The sequence below is a fragment of the Glycine max genome, chromosome 8, assembly GCF_000004515.6.
Source record: "Glycine max cultivar Williams 82 chromosome 8, Glycine_max_v4.0, whole genome shotgun sequence".
NCBI classification, from domain to species: Eukaryota; Viridiplantae; Streptophyta; class Magnoliopsida; order Fabales; family Fabaceae; genus Glycine; species Glycine max.
In genome coordinates, this window is record NC_038244.2 from 27,336,699 (window position 1) to 27,343,439 (window position 6,741).

General features: G+C 39.2%; 1 non-coding gene across 1 annotated transcript; it reads right to left on the reverse strand.

Annotated features, from left to right (window-relative positions):
• Positions 1-4,730: 4,730 nt before the first annotated feature.
• On the reverse strand, positions 4,731-4,837 carry LOC113002430 (small nucleolar RNA R71). The gene has a single exon (XR_003267992.1). It is a non-coding gene; the product is annotated as a small nucleolar RNA R71 (small nucleolar RNA).
• Between the last annotated feature and the right edge of the window lie 1,904 nt (positions 4,838-6,741).

Here is a 6,741-nt window from a genome sequence, read left to right on the forward strand (position 1 = left end):
AAAATTAAAGTGAAAGGCTAATGAGTAAGCTAATTGTATTGAAAAGATTAATTGGATAAGTCTAGGATTTGTGCTCTCTTAGAATCTAAGCCTTTGAATCCTAGAAAAACCAATGATTTTTTGTAGCCAAACCTCACTACAAGCCTATAAAAGTCCTTCTGATTCTATTCATGCATTTCTGACTTGATGACATGAGATGAAGTTCAAAGATTGGACCTTTTTCTAGTTGTTATTAATGAATAACTTAAACACCTGTGCTTGAGTGAAACAAAAGCCGTGAGACTGTGGTTTAAGCTGCTTTCCTTGATATCTGTCTTATGCCTAACTTCATCTAATTGTACAGGTTACATTTTATTCTTCTCTTTGAATAACTGCATGCTTTGGGAAAGACAAGTGATGAGGGCATTTTGCTCCATTATGTTATCATGCAATCAATAAATTTTATGCATACACCTTTGTACATAGTCACTACATGTTATTGTCACTTGGGGACCAGTGAGCTATTCTTTATTTGCTTGAGGACAAGCAAAACTGTAAATTTGGGGGAGTTGTTAGTCAATGAATACGACTAACTTTTGTGTATAAAACTTGTGTAAATTGTATCAAACTCCTCCAATTTATGGTTATTTTGTAGTGTTGTAATTACTTTTTGTTAGGGATAGGTAATAAATACTTAGTACTTCCATTTTGTGTGTTTAATAATCATTTCCTCTCAATTTCAGGTTAATTAGGCAAGTTTATGAAGTGTTGATTTTCACCCTCTCACTAAGCCAATCTTCTGGCTTAGTAAGCCATCCGCTGAGCGCAACACTTCTCGGCTGAGCGCGAGGAAGAATCTGGAAGAAGGATGAGCTGTGCATATTCAATGAGCGAAGGGTCATCTCGCTAAGTGCACTGCTTTAATCCATCCGCTGAGCGAGAAAAGCACGCGCTAAGCCGAAATTCACTAATGCGCACTAAGCGGTTTAGAGTTGCGCTAAGCGCGCAAGCGCAAACAAAGACACCTATTTAAGCCTCAAATCAGATTTTGGAGAGGAGTTTGGCCTTTTCTTGAAGCTTCTGCATGTATAAAGATTTCTAGAGAGAGAAATGTCCAAGTTCCAGAGAGTTTGAGAGATTTTGTTGTGCGAAGACCTACAGAGACTGGAGCTTGAAGAGGAAGTCGTCCTGAGAGCTTGAGATGAGTTTGTGAGTGATTGTGAGGTCCTAGAGGTGGAGGAGACATCCCCACTACTTGTATTTCTTCAATCCTTCAATCCTTCATCTTTATCTTCTCTTTGTTGTAAAGGAAGCTTCCCAGTTATGGAGAGCTAAATCCTCTGTTGGTTCTTCCTTGTAGGTACTTAATGTAAATACTTGTATATCTATTTAATGATGTTTTGTGTGTTCACTGTGCTATCAAAACTTCATTCTACCATGCTTTTGCCTTGACCATATAGATGCAAGTGTTGTTAGGATCATTCAACAGTGGAATCTGGTCTGATTCTTAGAACTTGATAGGATTGGGATAGTTTATCGTATTATCACGAGGGATCGGGGTCGGTAACCTAGTTGTTGTATGTTTGTCTTAATGCAGTTCTAGTCAAGTTTAGTCCAATAAGAGGAATCTGAGGATGATGTTTGATCGAGATTAGGCTAGACTATCATGAGGAATCGGGGTTTAGCATTTCAGGAGACACCATAGAACACATGAGCATTGTTAAGTAGAGAATATCCTTTTAACATCAGACACCTATTAGGAAGACCAACGTGTTGTCTACTTGTCTTTATGCATCATTACTCACGTGATTTTCCTTTTGATAGTTAGTTTACATTCTTGTTCATAGTCAACACATCTCTTTTCATACTAGACACCTATTCACTAAAATAGCTTTACCAAGTAACACAAGTTCCCCGAGAGTTCGATACTCAGTTCTTACCGTTTTATACTACTTGCGTGATTCGGTGCACTTGTCGCGACCGAACAGCACGCTTAGCACGAAGGAGAATCTGGTAGAGGGTCCGCATCAAGGCTATGCGCTAAGCACGAGATTTGTGCGCTAAGTGCAGTAGGTTTCTTCAGCTAGGCTCAGCGCACGACTAGCACTACGCTCGAATCCACTTACCCACTGATGTGCCATCATTTTCTTCTATTTTCTAAACCCTTTTTGCACCATTTTAATTATTGATTGGTCTTAATTGTCAATTAATTAGGTAGTTTTATTATTTGGGCTCATTTAGCTAATTTGATGTTTTTAATCTAATTTCAGGAATTAATGAAACATTGGGCTTAATCCGGATTTTGGTTGTGGACTTGAAGAGGGCAAATAAAGCAGCGCTTACCTTAGTTAATTTCTAATTAGGAAATTTCGCAATTTTATTTTATGTTGTTCAGTGTTTATTTCGTTTTGGGCCAGAGTATTGTAATAGGGCCCAGTGACTTTGAGTGACTCTTTTTAAATAGCCGCCTTGGGATTCGTGCAGGGCATTCTATTCTGCTATGCTATTTTCATTATTCAGAGCTTTGGTTTTAGGTTTTCACGTTTTTCTGTTCCCTTGTTACAGTTTTCGTTCTTAATGCAAATTTCCGTTTTCTGCTTCTAATTACGAGTTCATTCTTGCTTCTTCTTCTACTTTCATTTATGTTTCTGTTCATTTACGTTCTTGTTCATTTACGTTTCTGCTTCATGCTTCATTTGCATTTTCTGTTTGAATCCATGGAAGGCTAGATTTTCTGGTGTTGTTTCCTTTTGAGGACGAAGCCCAACTCTCTTTGAGGTTTCGTTTGTAATGTGGTTTCCTGGCAGTTTTCCCTTCACCAGTTATCCCAATTTCGTGAATATTAATCAGTGCACGCTTCGTGTTCGATTAATTGCCTCTGAGCCTAACTTGCGTTCATGCTTAATGGACGAAGGGCTAACTGGTGTATGTGGTGCCTAATCACGTATTGAAAACCCTAAGTTGATTTTTGCTTAGTAAATTGAAATAGGGTTGGATTAAGTGGTTGACTGTTAGGGACAAATTCTCCATAACCCAGGATAAGAGAGTGGCTTCTGAATCAGAGGAAACAACCCGTTTTTAATATTAGTAGTTTCGTATTCCATTTTATTTGTTCTGCTCTTTAATTACCAAACAACCAAACCCCCCCCCCCCCCCCATCGTTACTGTTACTGCAAGTATATTATGAACATTTGGCTTGTCACTGCTCGTTGGGAAACGACCTAGGATCACTTCCTAGTTACTGCATTTTCATGTTTATTTGATTCGGGTACGACCTCGATCAAATTTGGCGCCGTTGCCGGGGAGCAGTGTCCAAAGGTTCATAATAGCTAGCTAGTGTTGTGTGTTTAATCCTTTCGTGTTTTATGTTTAATTGTTAGTATTGTGTTAGTATGTGTGTTAGTGTTGTTTAGTGTCCTGGTATTTTGTTTAATGTGTGTTCTGTTTCAGTTTTCCCATTAAGCGTTTCCCCTGTTTCAGTCTTGGGTGTTTTGCTGTGAAGATTGTGCTTGAAAACAGAGTAGTAGTAGAAATCAGCTTGCGGAAAAACAGAGTAGTAGTAGAAATCAATTAGAGACGGATTTTAGCGACCACCCATGCTGAATTATTTGGGATTTTTTGTTTTAGTAGCTAGGGTTGTTATTTTTGGCTGAATTTTTTTGTGGTAACTTCTTTTAATCCATATTTTGTGGGAAAAATAGCTAGAGCCTTTAGTTTGGTCAAATTTGAAAGTTCCAAAAAACTAGCAAATTTTGTGTTTGTCAAAACTTCAAACGGCCATAACTTTTGCTCTGGTTATCAGAATCGCAATTATTATATATGCATTTGGGGTAGAAAAAAATTTCCTACGCTGTGGCAGCCTGCCATAGGCCAGCTGAGGTCTCCATCGTCCAAAAAAAGCGATTCTGTCAAAAGTTTTTTATTTTTCAAGTTTTATTCACTTATTTTTCTTAACCTACCAATTTTAGCTTTCATAGTTAGACTTTGAATTTTTGTTTGAAATTTTTTGTGCTATCTTCTCATCATTTTATAAGGTTGCTCACAAAATTTCAAGTCATTTGGATATCATTTGAGGGTAGCTGTAGTTCAAACCTACACCTTTATTTACATGACAAGGCAACTAGTTGTGTGCATGCTGAATGTAGTGTATGACTAGAGGCAATCCATCTGACTTACAACCCTTTGATCCTGAGATAGATAGGACATTTCATAGATTAGTTAGGCATCATTTTATACCTTTTGATCATTCTGAACATTCCATTATTGGTGAATTTGTGCATTCTGTTATTGGTGATTTTGAACATCCTGATCTTGAGCATTATAATTTTGAGCATTCTGATTCTGAGCATTCTGATTTTGCACATTCTGAGAACATGGCACAACCTCCACCTCGTGAGAGGACTCTAAGGGAAATGGCAGCACCTGATTTCACCTATGAAAGCTTGTGCATCCAATACCCTGATGAGGATGTCCCATATGTTCTTAAAACTGGACTGATTCATTTGCTTCCAAAGTTTCATGGCCTTGCAGGTGAAGACCCGCACAAACATTTGAAAGAATTTCACATTGTCTGCTCCACCATGAAATCCCCAGATGTCCAAGAGGATCACATATTTCTGAAGGCTTTTCCTCATTCATTAGAGGGAGTGGCAAAGGACTGGCTGTATTACCTTGCTCCAAGGTCCATCACGAGCTGGGATGACCTTAAGAGAGTATTCTTAGAAAATTTTTTCCCTGCTTCCAGAACCACAGCCATCAGGAAGGATATCTCAGGTATTAGACAACTCAGTGGAGAGAGCCTGTATGAGTACTGGGAGAGATTTAAGAAACTATGTGCCAGTTGCCCCCACCATCAGATTTCAGAACAACTTCTTCTCCAATATTTTTATGAAGGACTCAGTAATATGGAGAGAAGTATGATAGATGCTGCCAGTGATGGAGCCCTTGGAGACATGACTCCTGCTGAAGCCAGAAATTTAATTGAGAAGATGGCCTCCAACTCCCAGCAGTTTAGCGCCAGAAATGATGCCATAGTCATTAGAGGAGTGCATGAGGTAGCCATAAACCCATCTACATCATCTGAAACTAAGAAGCTTGAAGGCAAACTGGATGAATTGGTTAACTTGGTAACCCAGCTGGCCTTGAATCAGAAATCTGTACCTGTCGCAAGGGTTTGTGGTTTGTGCTCCTCTGCTGACCACCATACAGACCTTTGCCCTTCCATGCAGCAACCTGGAGCAATTGAGCAGCCTGAAACCCAGAAACAGCCAACAGTTGAGGCCCCTCCACAACCTTCCCTCGAAGAACTTGTAAGGCAAATGACTATGCAGAACATGCAGTTTCAGCAAGAGACCAAAGCCTCCATTCAGAGCTTAACCAATCAGATGGGACAATTAGCTACCCAATTGAATCAACAACAGTCCCAGAATTCTGACAAGCTGCCTTCTCAAGCTGTCCAAAATCCCAAAAATGTCAGTGCCATTTCATTGAGGTCGAGAAAGCAGTGTCAAGGACCTCAACCCGTAGCACCTTCCTCATCTGCAAATGAACCTGCCAAACTTCACTCTATTCCAGAAAAAGGTGATGACAAAAATCTACCTAACAATTTCTGTGCAGGTGAATCTTCTTCCACAGGTAATTCTGATTTGCTAAAGCAGCACATTCCCCCTCTTCCATTCCCTCCAAGAGCAGTTTCCAACAAAAAAATGGAAGAGGCAGAGAAAGAGATCTTGGAAACGTTTAGAAATGTAGAGGTAAACATACCTCTGTTGGATGCAATAAAGCAAATTCCAAGATATGCCAAATTCTTGAAGGAGCTGTGCACTAATAAGCGGAAGCTTAAAGGAAGTGAACGAATTAGCATGGGCAGAAATGTCTTCGCATTGATTGGTAAATCTGTTCCTCAAATTCCTGAAAAATGCAAAGATCCAGGTACATTCAGCATACCTTGTATTATAGGGAATAGTAAGTTTGACAATGCCATGCTAGATTTAGGAGCCTCTGTTAGTGTTATGCCTCTGTCGATTTTTAATTCTCTATCTCTAGGTCCCTTGCAGTCAACTGATGTGGTAATTCATTTAGCTAACAGAAGTGTTGCCTATCCTGTTGGTTTCATAGAAGATGTCTTAGTTAGAGTTGGTGAACTAAATTTTCCCTGTTGATTTTTATATCTTGAATATGGAAGATGGATTTTCTCAAGGATCAGTTCCCATCATTCTAGGCAGACCCTTTATGAAAACTGCTAGAACTAAGATAGATGTTTATGCAGGCACACTGTCCATGGAGTTTGGTGATATAACTATTCATTTTAATATTCTGGATGCTATGAAATACCTATCTGAAGATCTTTTTGTATTTCATGCTGAAATAATTGACCATGTTGTTGATGAATACATGACTGATCTTTATTCTAATCTGCATGCCTCTCACTCTTCATGCATTGAGTCTGAAATTGTACTTGATCATATGTCTGAATTTGATGCTGAGAGTGAATCTGAGAGTGATATTGATTGCATGCCTGGTGGTGGTGTTTTACCTCTTGAGATTGATTTTATAGAGTCAGATAGGACTAACCATGTTTCAGGAAGTACACATACCTTTGACTTTCTTTATGAGGTAAAGGCTGAGAAACCATCTCCTTCTACCACTGTCCAGCCGACCACACCAGAATTGAAGCCTCTGCCATCAAATTTAAAATACGCTTACTTGGATGATAGCAAGAGTTTTCCAGTGATTATATCTGCCTCCCTTGCTGATGAGCAA